This window comes from Serinus canaria, chromosome 4, assembly GCF_022539315.1.
Source record: "Serinus canaria isolate serCan28SL12 chromosome 4, serCan2020, whole genome shotgun sequence".
In the NCBI taxonomy this organism is placed as follows: Eukaryota; Metazoa; Chordata; class Aves; order Passeriformes; family Fringillidae; genus Serinus; species Serinus canaria.
Window position 1 is genome coordinate 68,647,861 of NC_066317.1, and position 24,472 is coordinate 68,672,332.

The 24,472-nt window shown below is 48.4% G+C and overlaps 1 protein-coding gene across 3 annotated transcripts in view; it reads left to right on the plus strand.

Annotated features, from left to right (window-relative positions):
* PTPRA (protein tyrosine phosphatase receptor type A) overlaps positions 1 to 24,472 on the plus strand; it is a 520,615-nt gene that overhangs the window by 399,121 nt on the left and 97,022 nt on the right. For 2 of the 3 annotated variants that reach the window (XM_050974180.1, XM_030239196.2), the window contains exon 2: positions 24,229 to 24,363. The exons of the other annotated variant lie outside the window; for it this stretch is intronic. The gene's annotated coding sequence lies outside the window, so the exon portion shown is untranslated. The remainder of the gene's footprint in view (positions 1 to 24,228; positions 24,364 to 24,472) is intronic. 3 annotated transcript variants of the gene reach the window in all.

The following is a 24,472-nucleotide window of genomic DNA, read 5'->3' on the forward strand; positions in this document are numbered from 1 at the left end:
CCCTGATTTCAGTGGCATCCAGCTGGTTTCCTTCAAGGCTCAGAGCCCAAGGAGGCTCTGGCTGGATCACAGAACACTGCTGGGTTTTGTGTGTCGTGTTTCTGTGGTTTGGGGTGGAAAAGGAGCGGGATGTGTGGTTATCCGAACTGGATAACCAGAACATCAGCAGTCCCATTAGGGAGGATTAATATTTAATATATAGGGTATGAACCATTGTGCTTAATCACTATCTGAAGGGCTTAGGAAGAGATTTAGTGATAAGCAAGTGATTCCTGAGCTGTCCAGAATGATTTCTTGCATCTTCCTCTGGAGCAGCTGGTCCTGGATATCGCTAGAGGCTGGTGCAATCCTGTTCTTCCTGATGTCTCCAGTTTTTGTGAGTGGGTAGAGTGGCTTTCATCACGAGTGTCTGCTGCTCATTAAACTCCCAAATACTCTGGAAACCCTTTTTCTCTGATGCAGCTCACGTGGCTGGACTGTCAGCAGTGGTACCTGTCAGCACTTGAAACTTCTCTGTTTGGGAAACCTGTTGTGGGATCCATGGCCATTGACACTGTCACATTCATCTGCCCAGCCACTAGTGAAGAGGCAGCTCATTCATTCTTTTGTTTGTCTGACCCCTTTAGGAGGCTTTTCATGTCATCTCCAGGCTCCCACCATGGGAGGGGTGCTGTTTTCCACAGCTGCTCCATGTGGCCTTACGTGGGTTTTTTTCTGCAGCATCAGGTGTTTTGTAGTACAGCAAGGTGAGGGCTGCCCCTCTGGGAAGGGTTTGTGCAGGGAGGAGGTGATGGTGGAGAGTGCTGTTTCTAAGGATGGGGTCCTCAGCACAACAAGGACCTAAAGTGACTCCAGAAGAAGCAATAAAGATGCTCCAAGGGCTGGAGCCCCTCTGCTCTGGAGCCAGGCTGAGAGAGCTGGGGGTGCTCCCCTGGAGAAGGCTCAGAGCCTCTAGCAGGGCCTGAAGGGGCTCCAGGAGAGCTGGAGAGGGACTGGGGACAAGGGATGGAGGGACAGGACACAGGGAATGGCTCCCACTGCCAGAGGGTGGGTTAGACAGGATATCAAAAAGAAATTTTTGCCTGTGAGGGTGGTGAGGCCCTGGCACGGGTTGCCCAGAGAAGCTGTGGCTGCTCCATCCCCAGGCTGGACAGGGCTTGGAGCAACCTGGGATGGTGGAAGGTACCCATTACCGTGGCTGGGGGTTGCAGTGAGATGAGTTTTAAGGTCCCTCCCAACCCAAACCATGCTGTGATTCCACAATTCTATGCCAGGGCATTCCAATAATGCATCTCCACAGCCACATGTCCTGCAGGTTTGAGGGCTGTGTATCCATGGAGGGAAACCCTCCTTTGGGCTGTAGGAGGGTGTGTGCCTGCACCTCCCTCCCTCCCTGGCCCAAATCAGAGCTCTCCTGGCTGGAAACATCAGCCACAGCTTTCAAACCTGCCATGCTGTGGTTGCTGCTGTGGTAGCTCTGTGATTATGGCAGCTGCAGTTTTGATGGTGGCAGTCAAAACACCTGAGTGTGGGTTGAGTCTTGGCATATTGGTCATGCAGAACATCCTGGTGTCTACTGTAACAGGCATGGAGGTTGGAAATTTTTTTAAAATTGGGACTACTTTTTTCCCCCCAAAAGACCTGTGGAAGAATTAAGAGAATCAGAGAATGGTTTGGGTTGGAAGGGACCTTAAAAAGGCTCATGTCTTTCCAACCCCCTGCCGTGGGCAAGGACATCTCTCACCAGCCCAGGTTGCTCCAGGCCCTGTCCAACCTGGCCTTGAGAAAGCGCCTTTTATTCTCTGTGCAAACAAACAGATCACTTGCTTAGGCAGCAGTGACTCTTTATTCCAGAATAATTTGTTGTCCTAATTCCTTCCTGTTGAAGCAACTCCATTTTGCATGGAATAATTAGCACTAATTTGGGCCTGGGATGGAAAACAAGAGTTCTCTGACTTCAGAGGAGCAGACGAGAGTGTAACCTCTGCCTTTCCCACGTGAGTCAGGTCATGCCATGCCATCCCTCCTCTGAAGCAAAATTAAAACCTGTCTGTGAGCCCAAACATTCCAGGGTGGCAGGAGGGAGCAGGAGGTGGAGGTGTCACCAATTTGAAGTTTTCTGCTGTTGCAGGGAGCTGAGGACAAGTGTGGTGAGGGGGGAGAACGGAGCAGCACCTCCTTCCTTCTTGGCTGAGGCTGAGGAACAAATAAACAGAAATGTTCTCACTGCACTGATGTGAAAAGCTGCTTCTGAGCCAGCCTGGCCTGTTGGTGGATTTCTGGCACCCCAGCCAAGTACTTGAGACCTTTTTATTGCCATAACGAGGACTTCCTCATCCTGCCCCGCAGTCTGACTCGATCCACTGCTATTTTCTGGTCCTTCCAGGAAGACATCCCTGCTCTGCCTTCCTTTGTGGAGGGAAGGGAAACCAGCCAAATCCCTTCCCTGCCCCAAATCCCTGCATGTCTAAAGAAGGGGAGGTGCAGGGCATCCTTCCTGGTTTATCCAGGTAGCATGAGATGAATTCCAGTGGGAAACTGCCTCTCCCCTGCCTGTCTCCCAGCTGCCTTTCTTGGTTCTGGCAGGTTCAGTGTTTGCTGATGGGGTTGTGAGCACTGAAGCCATGAACATCTCTTTGGGATGAGTCCTGGAAGAAGTGGAAATGGGAGATGTCCAGCCTGGAAATCCCAGCTGGCAGAAAATGGGCTTTCATAGGCTTGATACTTGACCACCAGACACCTTGGCTGATTGATGCTGCTTAGAAAAAGAGTTTTAAGACCTGGATTCATAACTTGGGGGTCCCAGACACTTCTTGGCACTCCAAACTCCATCAACAAAGGTGTTTTACAGGCTCATTGTGGAGGTGCTGCAGCAGCATACCTGTTAGAAAAACAAGGTTTGGCCTGTTGGAGCTTGTAGGTTTTGTGTATTAAGTAATAGGTGAGAGGAAGGCTGGATCCAGGTATGAGCAGTGAATCAATCAGCACTGGATTGCTCTGGGGTTGAACCAGCCCCCCTGGCATGACTGTCCTCCCATATCATGCCTGATGTTTCGAAATAATCTCTGATTGTTCTGATGATCTAAACCCCAGGGGGTTAGCTGGCTTTGGGCTCCACCCCAGCAGTGGTGACCTTGCTCCAGGGCTGAGGAGAGCAGCAATTCCTGGTGTGACTGCTGAGGGCAGGATGTGTCCCTGGGTCTGTGCTCACATGCTCCACCCCAGGGAGTTGGAGATCATCTGCCCAAAAGAGAAATTGTAGAGTTCTCCCCAAAACTGACACCCAGCCATCCTCACTTGTCCTCTGGGAGCACTGATAATGGAATCACAGAATCACAGGATGGTTTGGTTGGAAGGGGCCTTGAAAAGCATCTCATTCCACCCCCTGCCATGGGCAGGGACACCTTCCACTGTCCCAGCGTGCTCCAAGCCCCATCCTTGGACACTTCCAGGGATCCAGGGGCAGCCACTGCTGCTCTGGGCACCCTGTGCCAGGGCTGCCCACCCTCACAGGAAACAATTCCTTCCCAATATCTAATCTAAACCTCCTCTCTCAGTGTGAAGCCATTCCCCCTTCTCCTGTTGCTCCAGTCTCTTTTTATATTTCCTGTAGGCTCCCTTCAGGTCCTGGAAGGCCCCAGTCAGGTCATCCCAAAGCCTTCTCTTCTCCAGGCTGAGCCATCCCAGTTCTCTCTCTTTCCTCACAGCAGAGCTGCTCCATCCATCTGATCATCTTGGTGGCTTCCTCGGGACTCTTTCCAAGAGGCCACAGTGGTGAACTCGCCAATTAAGCAGCAGGTCCTCCTGGAATCCCTGGCACTGTCTGAGCTCCATCCCTTGCTTTCCAGCTGTATTTTTGGGGGTAGTGTGTCAGTTCCTCCTCTGAGGATTTCCAACACTTCAGTCCCAACTTCAGGGCTGACAGGACTCATTTGTGTTAGTCAGTGCTGTTGTGGTCTCTGAACAGAGGGTTCTGCAGGCAGGAGATCTGGTCCTGGCCCCAGTGGGATTGCAACCAGCTCAAAGTACTGCTTGCTTCCAGCCAGGCATCTCTTACTCCATCCCCCAAAACTCTGCTGTACCCAGTGCAGACCCAGCCCTGGACCAGGGACAGGAGCAACAGGGCTGGAGGAAGAAATGACAGACCAAGGCAGGGAAAGAGATGGCAAAAAAGCCAGGAAGGAAACCAGGAGGAAAAGGGACAGATCTCCCAATCCTGATGCTGTTAGAGCTTTCTAGAAGGCTGGAACCCTCAAATAAGTAAATCTCACTGAGTAAGAAGAGAACTATGAAGAACAGGATTTGCTTTTGTGTGTGTTGGTTTTTTTTTTTAAAAAAGCATTTTAGTGGTTTATAAAGATTCCAGCAGAACGCTGGGAAAGCACAGCCTCCCGTTCCAGGCACCATGTTCAGCACAGGAATATCCTGGCTCTCGACCTGCAGGTCGAGAGGTACCATAAATTTTTCTGGTGATATTGTGTGGCAGGCCAGCATGCAAAACTTTTCCTGCTGCTTTACAATTTGAATCATGTTTTTATCACACCAGCAGATAATCATCTCACTCGTGTTCCAGAAGCGAAGCTCATGTGGATGTGTTTGAGAAGCCTGAAAATAAATATATTCACATGTGTTTGCCAGTGTTGTTGAACACATGGCGTGTCTCAGAGCCTCTGGATTTCACTCTCTTGCAAACTGGCCACTCTTGAAGGCTCAGAGGTACAATTTTAGTCCAAATGCTGCAGTTTCATACCCCTCCCATAGCAGACACTAATGCCATCCCCTAAATGATGAATTAGAGATGAATGGAGATGAGTTAGAAATGAATAATAAATTGGAAAGCATGGATAATCCTCGAGATTTTCTCTTGAGGAGACTTTAAACCTATTTGGCTACAGGCAAATAGATGTTTTTAATCCCAGTTGCTGTGTAGAATTTGCATCCTTGTTCTGGTGGCAGGGTGAAAATGCCAGGTGGCATCTTTGGGTGACTTGGTGGCAGCAGCTTGTCTTTAGATACTGAGTCTGGGATTAAAGAGGTTCAGTTATTTTCTAATCTTATCTAGGAGTGTGCTTGGCAGCCCTTTCCATGAAGAAATTTTCCCTTATAGCCAATCTAAACTTCCCCTGGTGCAACTTGAGGCTGTTTCCTTCTGTCCTGGGAGCAGAGTCTGATCCCCACCTGGCTCCAACCTTCTACCAGGGAGTTGTATTCAGGCAACTCATTTATCATCTTTTTATGCCTGTCTTGGCCTTCAGGGGTTGTGTGAGGGTTGTTTTTTGACTCCAGCAGGTACTTGGAGGTGAAATCTGTGGCCCAGCCATTTGTGCTTGAACTGGGGCTGTGCTTCAGCTCTGGCTGTGCAGGTCTGGCCTCCCAGAATCCAACATCCAAACAAATAACACCAGGCATAATAAAACAGGAAAAGCCTAGCTGAGAGAGAAAAGCAGCTGTGGAAGGGCTGAGGTGCATCTCTGCTCTTCTGAGAGGTAAATAAATGGTACAATTCTGTTTTCTCATCTCTCTCATCCCCTCCTCAGCTGAGGCTCCAGAAAGAATGGCAAACCTGGTGGCTGCCTGAGCATTTTCCACCTTGGATCCATCAGCATTTAGGATGGTTTGGAGGGTCTCCAAGTGTCTTCATCCCTCTTGGTGGCTGTTGTGAGGATCCTTGTGGGACCTCATGTCCCTCAGCCAGGGCTGCAGGGGAGCTTTTGGTGATACATGTGCCAAGCCAATGCTGCAGGTGCGTGTTCCACAAAGGTGACACATGTCCTGATCCACCCAGGAGAGGCTGTGGAGGCACCTGAGTATCTGATACTGCTTCTTGTGTCCAGGTTTTATCCATGGGATAATGAAGGATTTACTCCTCACTTTCCTTAAAATGTTTTAGAGCAACTTCTGTGCCTGTGCAGAGGTATTTGCCTTTTTTTCCAGGATATTCTGTGGGGGTTGTCAAGTTTATGTAACTTCCCATATGTTGCCCTCTTCTTGTAGAAACTTGAAGATAAATTGTGAAATGCAGGGAGCTGCTTTAAAAGGAGACATCCTCAGCTGGAGCTCATCCTGTTTGCAGCCAGAAAAGGGGAACCTGGGAGCCCTCTGTCCCTGTTTCCTCTGTGGCACAGCTGAGTGAGCAGCATGGGATTGAGCATCTGATGCTGCTGCAGGAGGAGGCTGTGGGGAGCTGGCAGCAGGCTCCAGAGCAGGCACGTGCTGGGAGGGTGGTGCTTTCTCCATGGAGGGGCTGCAGCCCCAGCATCATCCCCTGCAAGCTCTTTTTTCTTTCCAGAGCTGTTGCCTTCCCTGCAGGGCCCCTCTGCCCAGCAGAGAGGGTGTTTTAGGTGGAGCTTTAAGTCAGTGTTTATTAAAGCACTTTGCTGGGCCTGATCCTGCCTGGTGCTGCTTGATCTGCATTCCCATGTCTATCATAGAATTATGGAATTGTTTGGGTTGGAAAAGCTCTCCGAGATCATTGAGTCCAACCATTCCCCCAGCACTTCCAAGGTCACCACTGACCATGTCCCCAAGTGCCACATTCACATGGCTTCTAAACCCCACCAGGGATGGGGACTCCAACACTGCCCTGGGCAGCTGTGCCAATGCCTGACCATCCTTTGGGTGAAGAAATTTTCCCAATATCCAATCTAGACTTCCCCTGGCCCAGCCTGAGGCCGTCCCCTCTCCTCCTGTCCCTGTTCCCTGGGAGCAGAGCCCAACCCCCCCTGGCTGTCCCCTCCTGGCAGGAGCTGTGCAGAGCCACAAGGTCCCCCCTGAGCCTCCTTTGCTCCAGGCTGAGCCCCTTCCCAGCTCCCTCAGCTCCTCCTGGTGCTCCAGACCCTTCCCCAGCTCCAGTGCCCACATCAGGGGGTCTGAGGATGCTCAGTGTCCTGCAGATCCACATTTGTTGAGACACAGGCTCAGCAGCTGGTAGAAGATTCATGGCTCTTGTTCTCTGAAAACTTGAACAAAGCCCTTTGCTCATCACCCAGGTAATTATTTCTGCTAATCATTTTTGAGAGTGGTTCAGTCCCAAGTGCAAGAGGAATTGTAGGCAGGATGCTGGCAGAGCTTGGAGCCTGCCTTCCCCTGGGGAATTACAGCATGTGCATTTAGGGTCTCCAAAACCATCCCTTTCCATTCCCTCTCCAACCCCCTGGAGCAAAGCCAGGAAGCCCAGGCACTGAACAAACTCCTCTTTTGAACTTCAGAAAACTGAGAAACTGAATTTGTGCTCTGCCAATTGCTTTGTGTGTGGACAGAGAACGAGGAACTCTGTGCACAAGTGGATGGAAGAGGTGGAAAGTCCTGAGGGGAAAAAGTGCTTCAGGGATGAGCCACACCAGGCCTGGCTGGAGCCAGATGGGTCCCTTCTTTAGGGTCTCTTCCAACCCAAACCATTCCATGATTCAATGATTCTGTGAAACTCTGGCATTCTAGGCAGCCAAAGGCAGGAACTTGTTGATAACTGCCTGGAAACTTCAGCCAGGGCTCCTGGGCAGCCAGGCAGCCTCAGCAGTGCTGGGAAAACTGAGCTCCCCCACATCCAAACCCAGGACTTGACCCATTCACTGGGGTTTTCTGAAGTTACTGCAAGATCATGAGTGTCTTTAGGAAGCCAGGAACTTTGCAGTTGCTCAATACTCACTCAGCTGCTTTGGCATGGGTTATTTGGAGTGGTTTTATTTTTGCAGGGTGGATTCAGAGGTCCCATCATGGGATCTTTGGAGATGAGTGTTTAGCTGCTGTGGAAAGAGGTCCTTGAGAGGTGGGGTCTGGCTTGGTGGCTGTGGCTTCACTGGAGGTGACATGACAGCAGACTAGAACAGCAGTCTTGGAGTTTAATCAGTTTAAACTCTCTGCTGCACAGAACAAATTCCTTGGGCAGCCTTTAGCTGCCCAGAATGCCAGAGTTCCACAGAATCACTGGATCATGGAATGGTTTGGGTTGGAAGGGACCCTAAAGACCTTCTGGTTCCAACCCCTGCCATGGGCAGGGACACCTTTTACTATCCCAGCTTGCTCCAAGCTGTGTTCAACCTGGCCTTGGACCCTTGCAGGGATCCAGGGGCAGCCACAGCTTCTCTTGTGTTTGAAGGGTGCAAATCTCACAGGCTACAGTTTGGCTCAGATTGGGAGAGATTCTTTAAAATTGTGTTTTGAAGCTTTTAAGGATTCATCCTTTTAGAGAACTCATGATGCTGAGTGTGTGCAGGGGGACTTCATTTTGGGCTGTTCAGTGCCCCACAGGCCAAGAAAAGTGCCACAGATTTAAGGAAATTTGAGTTCCTGAAGCCCTGAAATTCCTCCCAGCTGTGCCAGAGAAGGTATCACTGCCCAGCTGAGATCACTTCTTTATATTTAATATTGAATTCTCCCTCCCCTGCTGCTTCATTAAGGCAGTGGAGTTGCATAAATGTCAGTAATTAACTAATGAAGAACAGGGGTGGTAGTGCAGTAACAGCTTCCATAGGTGCATGCTGTTAATCCTGGCTTTTCATTCCAGCATGGAAAGGTCACCTCTGCCAGGCTCATCATGGCTGGGACTGGTCCCATCCCACATCCAACACTTTCTGTGCCACTTCAGCTGCTCCCAGCCCCTTGGATGGTCATGGCAGTGCATTCCATGTCCCCCCTCCAAAATTGGATTTCAGGCAGGCTCCCAGCCCTGCCATCAGATCCTGAGCCCAGGGGTAGGAACAGGATTGCCACTTCCACTTTTTTTTTTTCCATTTTGCCTGTTACAGGAATTGTTGTTGACCTCTTCATTGTATTTGTTCCCCCCAGATGAAGGCAGGAATGATGACTCTGACTCCATGTTCTCAGAAGGCTCATTTATTATTTTATGATACTATATTATATTAAAGAATGCTATACTAAACTATACTAAAGAATACAGAAAGGACACTTAGAGAAGGCTAAAAAGATAAAAATGAAATATTTGTGACTCTCTCCAGAGTCCTGACACAGCTTGGCCCTGATTGGCCAAAGAGTGAAAACAACTCCCAGCAGAATGCAATGGAACAATCACCTGTGGGTGAACAATCTCCAAACACATTCCACGTGGGCACAGCACAGGAGAAGCAAATGAGAGAAGAATTGTTTTTCTTTTCTCTGAGGCTTCTCAGCTTCCCAGGAGAAAAATCCTGGGTGAAGGGATTTTTCACAGAATGTGAATGTGACACCTCTTCACGCATTCCTTGAGCTTTGTCCTCTCTGGTGGGACTGGGCTGTTGGCACAGTCCCACCAGACTCATTTTCCAGGAGGATTGTTTTGCTGTGGAGGTGACAAATGGCAGCTCAGCTCCTTTGGGATGCTGTGACACTTCCCAAGGGAGCCCCTGGAAGGCAGAGCTCAGGCCTCTGTGCCTCTCCCTGTCGTGACTGAAACCCTTTTTTAGGGTCCTGCAGGCTCTGTCCTGGTGAGATTCAGAGTTCAGCCACTGGATTCATGAATTTTGGTGGGTTTTCTGGAGAACCAATCCTGTCTCAAGCCTTGGGAGGCTGCGTGGCCTCTGGTAGGTGCTGTGGCACAAACCCACCTTTGGACTTGGGCTACCAAGTTCCATCCGTGGGCCACCTCTCAGATAACAGTGGCTTTTGCCAAAGACAGGATGGAATTTTGTGTCCTTCCTGTAGGAAGCTCTTGCAGTGACCCTCTTGTGGCTCTTCAGCCAGTTCTGAAGCATCTCTGGCTACCCCAGTTTGCCTGTGGTCACTTGATGTGCAGCTCCAAATGACCCTGTCAAACTGTGGTGTTGGATGTTACATTTTCTCATTGCTGATGGTTTTACTTCATTATATTTTAGAAGCTGGGCCCTGATTTTACTTTGAAACAGTCAAAACATTGAATAAAACACTCCAAAGCTTTCAAAGCATTTGAACTATGTTCTCCCCTCAAACATTCCTCAGTCATTTCCATCCTGGATCTGACCCCAGATGTCTGCTCTGAGCTATGCCCAGGTTGCAGAGCTCCTTGGATCTACCTCCAGAGAGAAACAAGAGGCCTGGGGAACATTGGGAATGATGGTTTGGGGAGAGGAACTGAAAATGAATGTGGTGGTTAAATCTCTTCTTGCTACTAAGAGCCACTTGAATTTATTTTTGGGAGCAATTTTGGTCCATCCTATTCTGGAGCTAAATTCATTACTTACATTTTGGATTATCTCTTCCTTCCCTCTTGGCCTTCAGCTGCCAAACCCTCCTTTCTCCCCCCGTGCCGTGGCACCCAGAATTGCAGCATCCTGAGCTCCAGCACTGCAGATGTGCCAGATGGAGACACTGAGCTCCTGCAGGTCTCAATTTTGGAAGCAACACAGAAATGATGACTTGAGAAAAACCTTTTTGTTTGTACTGAATTTTGTCAGAGCCCAGCCATGTTGAACAGGCACCTCGGAAGTTTCCTGCCAGAGAGCTCCCAAATGTTGCTGCTGTTCATGGAATGGTTTGGGTTGGAAAGACCTTAAAGACCAACTATTCCAACCAGCAGGAACACCTTCCACTAGACCAGGTTGCTCCAAGCCCCATCCAACCTGGCCTTAAAGCCAGAAACATCCTCTGCTTCTGAAAACCTGTCCCCTAAATGGTCTTTGTGGACAAAATCACACACCAAACACTTGCCCACTTAATTCTCACATCTATTATTTTTCTTTCCTCTGGGCAGAATTGTTTTTAGCAGCTTTGAGTGCAAAGATGCCTATTTGTTAAGTGTTTCCTGGCTGCAGAGTTGAAACTCTTTAATATTCCTGTCTTCTGCGAGCTCTCTTCCATGAACTTTCCTTCACTCACCACTCTCCTCCTATTTATCAAAGCCTGCCTTGCTCACAGATTGGCTGCCTGCTGAGGGACTGGGGTTATTCCCATTGTGTCACACCAGGCTGCCTGCTGTCCCCAGGGAAAAGGGGATTGATGTGAAATGACAGGAAGAGTTGGTGCTTCCATGCTCATTGAGAAATGCTGGCTTTTGAAATGCCCTAAGCCTGGAGTCTCTTGCTTGGAGAACAGGTCTGATGTGCCTAAGGATGCTGACCACTTCCCACTCCAGTTCCCTTTTGCTTGGTCCAAAAGGGATTTACTCCCTCAGAAATGGGGCTCATTCAGCCCACTTTAGGTAATGGGCAGCTGAGGAAGCAACACTTGAATTTTTTCCTGGAATCCTGCAGGGGCTTCCATGTTTAATAATAATTTGTCAAACCTTGTGATCTTTGATTTCAAGTGCTGTGAGCTGAACTCAGTGGTTTAGTCACAGAATCTCTGAATGGTTTGGGTTGGAAGGGACTTTTAAAGATCATCTCATTCCAACCCCCTGCCACGAGCAGGGACACCTTCCAAAGACCAGATTGCTCCAAGCCCCATTCAGCCTGGCTTTGGATACTTCCAGGGATGGGACAGTCTGGACAACCTGTGCCAGTGCCTCACCACCCTCACAGGGAATAATTTCTGCCTAATATCCAATCCAAACTCTTTCAATCCTGTCTTCCAACCTTCCTTTCACCTCAGTGCCAGCTGTGCCTCTTTCACCATTAACTTAATATTCCCACTTCCTGCTTAATAATTGGGGGTCAAGCCCTATCTTGTCCAAATTGGGTGTTCCCTGTGACCCTGGTGCAGCAGCACTGGCCCCTCCATCAATCCCTGAGCAGGGAGTGCTGTTGCCTCAGTACCAAAAGGAAATGAAGGTGCAAAGAGCTAATGAGTTGTTTCATGGCAGGGGTGAGCTGATGTAAGATGGAGCTGGTGTTGTTTTGGAGAGTTGATTTTTCTGTTCCCTCTTTCCTGCACGTGTTGGACCACGTCTGGTGGTGAGTAAGGCAGCTCAGCTTGCTTACCTTAGCGTGCTCTGGCACAGCACCCTGGCCTGGCTGGCATTTTGGCAGAGCTGTGTCCCACTGGGGCTGACACAGAGCCTTGCACAGCTGGTTCTGGGAGTGCTTGGGGTGGGAGGTGAGGAGAAGAAGCTCTCACCTGGTGGCAGTGGCCTGTGGGATCATCCAGCCCAGAATTCCCAGCTCTACTGGGTGCCCTGTGTGCCTGACTCCTGCCTCTGGTTAGGCTGAAAGGAAAATGTGGGAACCAGATGTGGCCCACCAACACTATCTTGTTTAACACCCTATCTGCAGATGTTTCTAGCTTGTAGTGCTAATTTTCACTTGCAGTTATCCAAGAGACAAATCCAAGATGCTTGCTGCCTTTAGAAAGAGGAGTCAACTGACCTTAATGTTATCTCTTGCTTTGCTCAGTCCCACATCTCTTGCTCTCAGGTAGGACAAGCCTATCCATCCCCAAACTGTCCCTTCCATCTCAAAATCACCTTACAGTGGAATTTTTTCTTCATTATCTGGGCAAGAGGATTGAAAAGCAAGAAGAATCAGATTTTTGCCCAGGAAATTTTGTACTTTGCAAGGGCATTTTATCACATCCTCTTTTGAAGGTTGTAAGAACATCTTTCTCCAAGGGATGCTCTTCCCTTGGGACTGCACATGCTTTTCTGAAATTTCACCAGCACGTGATCACAGGGCACGGAAGGACTAGCAGGAATGTTCCTAACAACCTTTGAAAGGCAAGCTGTTCTTCCAGCCTCTTGCAGAATCACTCTGACAGGAGACACTGCAATCAGGCTGCAGAGGTAATTGCATTTGTAATGTGAAAGACAGAACAGGGTCTATAATTCTCATGCTCAACAGGCTCTGGAGAGACTCAAGGTAGTCCAAAAAAAAAAAAAAACCCAAAAAAACAAACCCAAACCAACGGACCCAATCACTGCTTCTGACATTTGTGATTGGTCTGGACAAAATATTAGGAAACAACATACTCAAGGGGACAAGATGATCTCATACAGCTGACTTTAAAGCAACATGCTCCCGTGGAAACTTGTTTCCATGCCTATTCCAGAGCACTGGCTGCTGCCCGGATCTCCCCTGCCCCCCCTGGCCCAGCTCAGCTTAGTCAGCAAGTTCCAGTTCAACTTCTGCCTTTTATTTTGTGCCTGTACCTGAGTTAGCTCCATTCCTCAATAACCAGCTCTTTGTCAGAGGAAAGGCTTCCAGGATGCTGCCAGCAACTCATTGTCCATTTCCTGAGGAGAACTGCTTGCTTTTAAGTAGTTTGCCTGAAATCTTGACTATTCCAGTGCAGCTAAGGCTTCCTGTGTTGGTTGGCTTTCCTGGGATGAAGTTCCAGCCACCCACATGAGCTGTCTGCATTTAGTTCTGAGTCTGGAGAACAAATCTCTGCTGTAGGGTTTCACCATCACCACGTTGTTGTTCCTCTGCTGTTGCGATATGCGACCATCCTCGATGTGGCAACTGATTTACAAGCAGTGGCTCCCCACTGTTTATTGCTGTTTATTGCTGTTTATTGCTGGATTTTGAGGGCTGTGGGGACAGGAGCTGGCCTGGAGCAAGCTACAGAGGTAGGATGTAGCAGTGTTGAAGGAAATCACATTTGGAGCCCGGTGGCTTGGGCGAGGGATGCTTCTGCCATGGCACATCCTCCCTGCTCCTTCCTCCAGTGCAGATCAGACCTCTATGGTGTTCACAGCTCCTAAGTGTGAAGGCAGTGGAAGCATCTTGGCATCCCAGGTGGAGATGAGCTTGTTTGCATCCAAGTTCCTCAAGGTTTTCCTCTAATAAAGCCTTGGCGTGCCCCGTTTGGCTGGCTGGAACACCAGGCTGGCTTCTTTCTTCTGTGTCATCAGAGGTGTGGTGTGGACTTTCCCAATAGAACCTTGCTCATTCAGTCCCATTTTTTGAAAAAGAGTAGAACAGATTATCTTTTCAGAGCCTGATTCTTGGTGGTTTTTTAGGAGCAGGTGCCAGCAGCTGGTGTGGCCATGAATGAAGTGATACAGGAGAAGCTTCTCCAGAATTGACTGTACCTTCCTCTCTGCCTCTGAAGGATTTACCCTCCCTGAAAGTTTTCCATTTTCATTAAATCCACCCATAGCAGTGAAACCTGAAGAAACCATGAACACCCACCTCCAGCAGGCTGGCTGGTGTTGGTGTTGTTTGGGTTTTTAACTGGGGAGAATGAGTCAGCCTATCCTCAGAAAGCACCAGGACTATCAGCACCACTTGACCACCAGTTTCCTGTTGCTCCCTTTTGTTTCCCTCTTTTTTTTTCTTTTGTTGAAGCTTTTAGGGCTTGGATGCACAAGTGTGAGAGTTGGATGTTTCCCACTACTGGTACTCTACTGTGTGTGTCTTCTCTGCTTATTTTTTTTCAAAAGGAAGACCAGAAAGATGCTGACTTTAAGACCTTGTCCAAACCTCAGCTTCTAGAATCATAGCTCAACTGCTGGCCTTAGGAGCTGTCAGGTCTTTAAATAAATCTTTATAAATCAGCATTTACACTGTAGAAATTCACACAATTTGATTGCAGAGCTGCTTAAAGCAGAGCTTAAAATATATTACCTCTTTTGGGGTAAAGCTTTAGTGGTAGTTTAGGTCACAGAGGACTGATGACCATGAAGTTATGGCAAACTCATACCAAACTCTTGTGTTTGGTCTCTGGGTGTCCCAGACCATGCTTTGCATTCTGGGCATTCATATTTTTTATTTTCCTAAAAGAAAGGAACTCAGGGATGTGCAAGAATGCCAGAGCAGAGCTTGTGTGCTGTGGTGCTGAAGGCCCATCTTTGTTTTGTCAGCATGTGGGAATATCTGCATGGAAACCTGTGCTTTTGGGGATGGGAACCATCCTGACTGAAGGCAGAGCAGATGGGACATGCAGCCTGAACCAGCCTGTCTCGTTTATGCTTTATTAATTAGACATGTTATCAGAGTCATCTGTGTTTTCTTTCCTTTTCTCCTTTCCAAACCAGTTCTGCTGCTTCGCTGCCCGCAGAGCCTCTGATGAGGAGCCCAGTTTGAATCCCTGAGAGTTGCATGGCAGCACTTGTTCATTGTGGTGTGTCTTAGCACCATAAAAACTTGGGGGAGAGGACTCAGAGGAGTTTTATGAGCTCTGGGGATCAGAATTTTGGGTGTTGATGATGCTGTCCTGGTAGCACATCCTCCCCCTGTGTCCTGTCAGTGTTTGTAAGAATTTCCAACTCATGTGTTAATCACAGAACCACAGAATGCTTTGAGTTGGAAGGGACTTAAAAAGCAACTTGTTCCAAACCCTGCCATGGACTGGGACACCTTCCACTGTCCCAAGGTGCTCCAAGCCCCATCCAGCCTGGCCTTGGGCACTGCCAGGGATCCAGGGGCAGCCACAGCTTCTCTGGGCAAGCTATGCTGCTGCTTTCTGTAGGATGCTTAAAAACTGACATGGATCAGGAAGGTGACTGAATAAACTGGTGGAAGGAAGGTGTAAAGATCCCTGGGTAGAAACAGTCAGTGCTGAAGACAGGGAAATGTTCTGGGGAGGAAATGGTAGGGACTGGTGTGGGTCTGACCTTGCTTCCTAGACTGGCTGCTGGTTGCTGTTGGAGGTATTGAATTAAGCAGATCTCAGATGGGGTCTGTTGTGCCTGATGGGACAGTGTCAGGCTGCCCCTGTGCACATTCACTTTTGAAATTTCACTGGAAGAGAGAGAAGCCTTTTCCAATGCTGGGGTGGGAGCCAGGAGTAGGGATTTTCTCAGCTTTCCCTTTGAACCTTTATCTCCCAGCAGGTTAACTTCTGAATCCTCCATCTCAGTGCCCTTTATCTGTATGTAAGGGTGAAGTGGGTCATAAAAACCCTTTGAGTGACCCCCTTATAGTCTCAAGCTGCTCCAGTGGAGGTTCAGGTTGGTCATTATGAGGAAATTCCTCATAGAAAAGGTGATAAAACACTGGATTGGACTGCCTAGGGGGGGTGGTGGAGTCCCCATCCCTGGAGGTGCTTAAGGGAACACTGGATGTGGCACTCAGTGCTCTGGTCTGGTTGACAGGGTGGTGATGGGTCACAGATTGGACTCAGTTATCTTGGAGGTCCTTTAGAGCCTGGGTGATTGTGTGTGTGCCCATCTCTGAGGTGGGAGATGGTGAAACAGGAATTGGATTCGATGATCCCTGGCTGGGTCCCTTTGAGCTCAGGATATTCTGTGATTCTCTGAAACCCCATAAAGCCACCCTGAGTATCCTTTTTGACACCTGGCTCTGTTTTATGGCCACCATTTGGTGAGGTGAGGGGAAAATCTATGGATTTGCTTTGTCTGATGCCCTTCCAGGGAAAATTCCCACTCCCTGAAGGAGCAGCAGGATCATCCCTGCACACACAGCAGGAAAATGACTTTTAACAATGGGCTGGCTTGGACACTGCCCAGATCCCTTTCTCTTACAGTAGGACAAGATGATGATCATGTCCAGGCTCTTCCCTGGCACACACACTCAGAATATGTTATCCTTGAAGTCCTTTTCCCAGGCGTGGCATGCCTTTGTGCAGGCACAGCGTGTACCCTGCTAATAGGATGCTGGATTCTTCTGTCAGCCACTTAATTGGGTCCCTGGGTGCTGGGATATTTCCTGCTGCTGCATCCTCTTCCCAGAGCTATTCCTCCACTTTGGGAACCTCCCTGCTGATGAAGATGTGATGCTGAGCTCTCTGCAGTGCCCAGAGGTTAAATCCCAAATAAAGCTTTGGGATTGCTCACAGCCCTGGGGGGGGATGCACACACTGAGGTTGCTGGAGGGATTTTAATTGTGTTGTGTTTATTGAGCTGGCTGTAAACACAGCAGGAGGTTGCTGCTTCTCCAGAGCCTGGGAGCCAAAGGTGCATCGATCCCAGGGAGCTGTGGGACCCAGGTACACACTGGTAGAGATCTCAGCTGGGCTGTTTCCAGCTGAGGATGAAATTTCTCTGTGTCCTGCCCTTCCTCCTCAACTGGTGTCAAGCTGTAACGATTTTATAACCCAACTTTTGTCAGCTGATTCCTCCCCAAAGCAAGAAGCCCTGTTGCTAGGAGTGGGGTGGGGGAAAAAAAACCTCAGGAATACTCATCTTCAGCAGTCCAGCACTGCAGATAACATTGAGTCACTGCTGAAAGCCTCAAAGCAAAACAGATGTTCAGTTTCTAGTGACTGAGTAAGTATTAAAGGTACCAGATGAGCAAATTTTTAACTGAGATACCTAATTTGTGGTTGGCAGCTGAGACAAAGCATGAGCAAACAAGGTGCAATGCAGAAATGGTCTCCCTCCTGTCTTACACATGCTGGTGTGTTTTCATAAAACTTTTTTTGTTCCATTTTTTCCCCCATTTTTTAAATATGTCTTTCCGGCTTGACTCATTCTCTCTGTAGTTGTAACCTTTAGTTCTGGGTGGGAAGGCAATTATTTTGTGAGACATGAGACCAGTGGCAGGGTGAGTGGGCTCTTGTTGCTGCCTCTGTCATCTCCTTGTTTGACAAGTCACTTCTCCAGGAGTAGTTTGTGTCTCTGAAGTTGGGGATAATTACATGTGTTGTCAAAAATAAGGAAACTGGACTTAATGGTGCATCTGCTCAGCCTGACTTTTGAATTCATGAATGAGTAGAAAACTTGGAATGTGGCTGTCATGCAGCTGTTAGCCTTCAAGCAAGAGACAATTTTTGATGATTATATTCTTTAAAAAAAAAAAAAATAGGATGAGGACTGTGATCCCAGGATTCTGGGCTTGTTGGGCAGCCAACACTGGGAGCTTCTTGAGCTGCTGCTGGTGGAGGTGTTGGATTCCCACTGCTTTGATCCTTGGTGAGAAACCTGCAGCACTGTCTGGCTGTGTGGAGCAGAGGTGCTGAATCTCTCCTTGCCTCTCAGACCTGAGCAGGTGATAACATAAAAGGGGAGGAATTGTGTCCTGTCCCTCTTCTCAGCATCGTGGGCAGCTTGTGGATTCCTCAGTGAGTACCTCATGTAAAACATGAAAACCCTGGGAAAGAGGACCCTGACCAGAGCTTCCCTCCTTGGTAAGTCCATAAATCAGCTCACTCTGTACTTTCTGGAGGAGTGATTCTCATTTTGGCTGCTCAGCACCACAGGAAGGACAGAATAGATTTTGGGTTGCTTTCCCTGGGGTGTGGGAAGTGGATTTGTACTGCTAAGCCCACGTGGGAGCTGAAGCCAAGGCTCCATCCTGCCAGTCCTGCAGGATTTAAGGGTTTTTGGCAAGTTCTAGATTATTTCTATTAAGAAAAAGGCTTTTTTGATCTCTTCTGAGGGTTGCCTCCCTTTGGAGGCTTTCTCAGGAGCCCATGTGCTGAGCACTTAATCTTCCACCCCACTTAAGGGAAGAGGGACAGACACCAAACCCTGCTGGCACCTTATTTCACTTAATTCTCACATTTAATTGCTCTTCCTTCGGGTTTTAAGAGAGTCTCTGCCAAAATCAAGAAGCTAAAAATTAAATTAATTATTGTGGTGATGGAAGCAATCCAAGAGGCCACCAGGCTCCTGCTCTGTGTGCTGTGGAGGAAGGAGCAGACTGGGATTGAGCTCATCTCCTGGGACACGCTGAGCTCCAAGAGTTAATTTTGTTCCTGACTTCTCTGTCCATGAGTAATCCATTTGTGCTGGGAGGAAATGGCAAGTTCTTGCAGTGAGGACAGGCTTCACTGCTGGAGAAAATGATGCCTATTTATCATATGATGCTCTCTGTGCCTTTTTTTATTTGTCCTTCATCTGAACTAAGCTCTTTGGTGATGAGCTTCCCTGTCTGACAGCAGATTTTGTAGAGCCTTGCACATGTTTTTCTTTCCTGCATTTGCTGTTTCCCTGCAATTCCTCACCAGTTTGTGCTGGGCCCACCCAGCTGGGAAGGAGTTGGACAGGGAAGGACCTGGGAGTCCTGCTGGGCATCAAATTCACCCTGAGGCAGCAAAGTGCCCAAAAAGGACAGTGATGGCCTGGGCTGTGGGAGACAAAACACTTCCAGCAGGTCCAGGAAGGGGATCCTGCCCTCTGCTCAGCACTGGGGAGGTCACACCTGCAGCACTGGATCCCAGGACAAGAGGGACAGGGACAGACTGGGGACAGCCCAGGGAGGGGGCTGGAGCATCTCTGCTCTGAGGAAGGGCTGGGAGAGCTGGGTCTGCTCAGAGGGAGAAGAGAAGGCTCTGGTGCCTCATCCCTGACAATCAACAGCTGCAGGGAGGGGGCAGAGAGGACAGAGCCAGGCTCTTGCCAGGGGTGGCCAGGGACAGGACAAGGGGCTGTGGGCACACAGTGACCACAGGAGGGTCCCTCTGAACAGCAGGAACACGTTTTGGCTGTGGGGGTCACCAGGTGCTGGCACAAATTGCCCAGGGATGTTGTGGAGTCTCCATCTTTGGGAATATTCAGCATTTTTCTGTCTGCAGTCATGGGCAGCTGGCTCTGTGTGACCCTGCTGAGCAGGGAGTTGGAGCAGACAATCTCCAGAAGTTTCTTCTCACCTCCACCACTCTGAGACACAGAGCTCAAGGTCCTCAGGAGATGCAGGGCTGGGCTGAGCCCTCTGCAGGGGTGTGACTGGTGCACAAATGCATTTGGCATCGAACAGCACTGTGTGATCACATCTCCTTTGCTGTAAGAATGTAAAATGGCTTAATAATTCTTCTCCTGCTGTTTTGGATTAATTTCTATCTTTATGCTGTGTTTTCTTTGCTTGTTTCCTCCTTTCACCTTCACAGCTGTCTCCTCAGAGCAAACTTCCGTGACTCTTATTGTTCTGCTTGTTTTCATTCTCCTTCTTGGGTAAATGTTTGGTGGATTTTTTTAAAGTGTGGTTTCCTAAAGCTCTGCAAAACGCTTTTTTCCTGCTGCATTTTAAAGTATTACTTGCAAAAGAAAGAGCAAGGGGCTTTAATTCAGGTGCATGTCTTCCTTTATCTGCTTTCCTTTTAAAAAGTGACTAAAGCCACTGATAAATAATGCTAATTTTTGCTGCCATCTGTGAATGCAGGACCAAGCTGTTTCAGAGCAGCATTTTTTAGTGCTCTGTCTATTCAGGGAGGGAAGGAAAAAGGCTCTTGGCTTTAGCAGCAATAACCTATCTCCCACAAGTTGTAGTCTGTGCTCCCATCTACCACTAAAACCCAAAGCAAACAAAGATTCTTGCAGAGACAGGAAACCTTTTGGGTGTAATTGCTGGGAGGTCTTTGCTTGCAGGATTTTTGGGTTCACCCAGAAAGGCAGCTGAGCAGGGCTGCGGTTCACTGGGGTGGATTTCTGATGAGCTCTCACTGGGCTTTAATTGGACCTTTTTGGCAGCTCTGGGAGTTTCAAACACCCTCTGCAAGAGTCTCCTGGCCATGCTGAGTGAAAATGTCCCAGGGAGGGAAGGAGGGAGGGAAGGGCTGGTGCGTGGTGGAGGCACAGCTGAGCTACGCCCTGACGACAGCCCTGCCTCCAGGCTCCTTCATTTTGGCCTCAAGCCTTAGTTTACATAATCCTGCCCTGATCCCTCATCTTCTGCATGGATTAGCCTTAGAAGACCCTCCAGTTTGACCAGATCAAACTGGGAAGCAGGTCTCTCCCATCATCTGAGCCAAGAAGTGCTGGTGTTGGTGGAATCAGGTGGCTTTGGCTGGATCAGAAGACCTCACCAGTGCCAGGACTTGATTTTGGGGCTCTTTTGGAGGCTGGAAAAAAGAAATCAAACCTTGAACATGGTCTGGAGAGCTGTGGGACAGGTGTGGCTCCTGGAGTCTTTGTATTGAATAGGTGCAACCCTGCATGAGGGAGGTCTCACCTGCAGAGTCCAGGTGGCTTTTTTTCATGTGTTTATCTCTGGGTTGTGTGAATTTCCCACACCAGAACTGGATTGTGATTTAGGACCAGTTTCTCCCAAACCAGAATTGGACTGTGTTTTAGGATCAGTTTCCCAAACCAGAATTGGGCTGTGATTTAGGATCAGTTTCCCAGACCAGAACTGGGCTGTGATTTAGGATCAGTTTCTCCCAAACCAAAATTGGACTGTGATTTAGGATCAGTTTCCCAAACCAGAATTGGACTGTGATTTAGGATCATTTTCCCAAACCAAAATTGGACTGTGATTTAGGATCAGTTTCCCAGACCAGAATTGGACTGTGATTTAGGATCAGTTTCTCCCAAACCAGAATTGGGCTGTGATTTAGGATCAGTTTCCCAAACCAGAATTGGGCTGTGATTTAGGATCAGGTCTTTAGGGAAGCTTGTCACAGTGATGTGTAATAGCATAATAAAACCCTAACTGCTTCACTTTAATGTGTCAAATGACTCATTTACAGTGTCATCTGGGAGAGATGAGGCTCCATGAGATAAGTAAGACTTGCATGGGGAGGGAATATTGAGTAATGGACCCGCAGCTATAATTGGAGGAGGAATAGATCTTCCATTTCACATCTGAGGAAGTGGTTTATCTGCCCAGTCTGTAAGTGGATGATTCTTCTCTCAACTTCCTCCACATATTCCCCACTTCCTCTGTGTAATATTCCTGTTATTTATAACTGCTGTATTTTATCCTGGGGGCAGATGCAGAGATGCAGATGCCTGCATTTCTGTATTATATAGAAGTTGAGGTCCAACAGGCTGGTGGATAGTCTTGACCTTTTGGGAGCAAAGAATTGATATGGAAGCAGGGAAAACATTTATGTCCCTGTAACTAACCCCTTTTTCTCTATATTTATATGTCTGACTATAGAGCAGCCCTGTCCGTCTCTTCCGATCCCACAGGAAGCCAGAGAAGTGGCAGACAGACATCCAAAGGATTATTATATTTGATCAGGCTTGGAAATGGGCTGGAGATAAAGCCCTTGGTGTTTACTGGACCATTAAACATTTATTATCATCTCTCCAGTGTGCTGGTGGTGCTGTAAATAACAGTTGTGACAAAAGAGTGGGGTCAGCAGTTGCCTTTTACACTGATGTTTGTAAATGCAGAAGCAGGTCCTGTGATTTTGAAGAGCTTGGCTGGGGGGAGCATCTGCCCAGATGCCATGGAGAAAAGGGGCAGATGAACCAGCAGGCCAGAGCTCTTCTTTATCACAAGGAAACGCTGAAATTGTAGGAAGTGAGAGAATTCAAACAACAATGAAAAAAAGATTAGGGCCAGAGTTAGGAGTTAATTTATCCCTGCCCTTCCTAACAAAAATACTTAATGCACTCGGATCAGAACAGCTTTTGGATCTGGATTTAATTAGGTGGAAGGAGGGTTCAGGCCTCTCTCTCCCCAGCTCAGCCATGTTTCACGAGGCATTTCCATCATCAGACTTTATCTTCCTTCCCCCCCTTCCCAGGATTTGCAGGGAGAGGAGAAGTGTTGCTGCAGGGCTGGGATTCTGCTCATGGGGCCTGAGCTGCAGCACCTGGTTGGATGGTGGGGCTTTTGAAAGGGGGAATATGAAGGGATTATTCTACTGCTGGGAGGCCACAGCCTGGTGATTCCTATTGCAGGCAATGCCTCTGAAGTCAATGAGATTGGAAAGCGTGTAAATCAGAATGGAATTCAGCATTTTCCTGGAAAAGTGGGGGGGATATTTGTTTTACTTGCATAAAAATTATTCTAATAAGGCTCCACAGACACGACTGATCCTTCTCATCACTCTGTTGCTCCTTCCAGTCCCAGAGTGGCTCTTGCTGCCCTCTCATTTTTAAATAATTTTGCCAAAAAAGCCTCGTGCGTGGGGATTCTGTGTGGTTGGGAAGCGTTGCTGGGAATGACTCAGGCGGGAGCGAGTCCTCATGCGCTTGGGACCTGCGGTGTGAGCAGAGAAAGGAGACAGGCTTGTTTTCACACTCTCATTTTGTGTCTCTGACATGCTTCTGTTCCACCATTCAGATGTCATCAGGCTGAGGGATAATTAGAGGGAGCTTGTTTTGCTGCAGAGCTGGATTGGGAATCCACATGGCCGTGAGCAGGCTGGGTTATTTCTTGGGGAATGCAGAAGAGTGGAGTGGGTGTCCAGGGAGCACTGCTGCACCACCAGGGAAAAGATGCTCTGCTACTTCTTCTCTGTGCCTGCAGAATGCATCTCCTTTCTCCAACTTCAAATAAACCCATAGAAACACGGAATGGTTTGGGTTGAAAGGGACCTTTGAGATGGTTTAGTTCCAAGATGAGTTGCAGGGACACCTTCAACTAAACCAGGTTGCTCCAATCCCCATCCAGCCTGGCCTTGGACACTTCCAGGGAAGCTGGATGTAAGGATATTGGTTTTTTCAGTGGTGCTCTCTAGCCTGGCATCCATCACCTTCACCAAAATGTTTAAGGGATACCTGGAAGCTGCTGTCAGAGCTCTGGGGCATCAGTTCTGCTGCAGCCTTTGCTGTGGGTGGGTGGTTTGGGTGTTCATTCTGTGTGAGGCTTTAATACCCTAATAAAGCATTAGAACAAAAGAGCATTAGCTTTTCTCTTGCTCCATTGAGGAGGCTGTTGAATTTTACCAGATGTTCCCACGGTACAGGTGGTTTCAGCTGTTTTAGACTCACCTTAAAAAATGCACCTTGCCTGTTTGTGCTTTGCACAGCAGAGGGAAGATGTAACCAACTTGAGCTGAAAATGAGATCTAAAACTGGAGGAGTCCTACAGAAAGTAACTGAGGAGAGAACCAAGTCCCATGAAGTGGTTGCCAAGGGAATAATTCACTTGTCTCTCCCCCAGCCTGGTGGAATATTGTTTTCCTCTCCTCCTTGCCAGCATACCCACAGCTCCAGAGGAGCCACTCTCACTCCTGTAGATGCTTTAACTGATACATTTCTAATTCCACCTTGAGGCTGTTTTCATGAGCAGAGGAGCCTTTGAAGGCACCTTCCCCTGTTCCAGGCCTCCAGAAGGGTTTGTGATGTCCAGAGGTTTGTCCTCTCTTCCCACTGGTGCTGGCTGGCCTGATGAGTACCTGGCTCCTGCCCACAAACTTTCACTTTCCTCTCCAAAAATAAGGGCATTTTTAAGGCAGCAGTCTAGATTTGGATGTAAAATCTTGCAGAAAATGAGATCATTCCAGCTTCAGGCCAAGTGGTGTGTGTTCTTTGGTGTCCTCTCTGCAAAACAGAACAATTTAAGACTCATTTTTTGTTGTTAATTAACTGCTGCTGTATTAACAAGCCGTGTAAACTTGAGTTATTCCCTGAAATATGAGCTTGGTTTTCAGTCCATGACCAGCTCCCTGTCTTCTGCAAGGTTTTCCTCCATCTGAGCTTGGAATACTTGGATAAACTTATTTTATATGGGGACTACAATAATGGCTGAGACAATCTCAGTTTAATGGGACAATCCCAATCACAAACAACAGAACCCAAGCATTTGGGGCAGAAAAAGGCTGTTTGATCTTGGCACAAGGCACTCACTGGGTGTTCCTCTCTTCCAGGGTGCTTTGAGAATAATCATCAGCCTTAACAAGGATTGAGTGTGTGCTCCTCATCCTCCTGGTTTGGTTTTAATCGGAAAAAGCTTTGGCCGTCGCGTCGGGGAGGCAAAGAGGTGAATGAACGTCCCTTTCAAGGTACAGTAGAGGCATGGATGAGATGTTTGGGGTGTGGAGCTGGTGCTGGTGTAGCTTTTGGAGGTTCCAGTGGGTACAGCTTCCTCATGGATTCACATCCCTCAGTCCT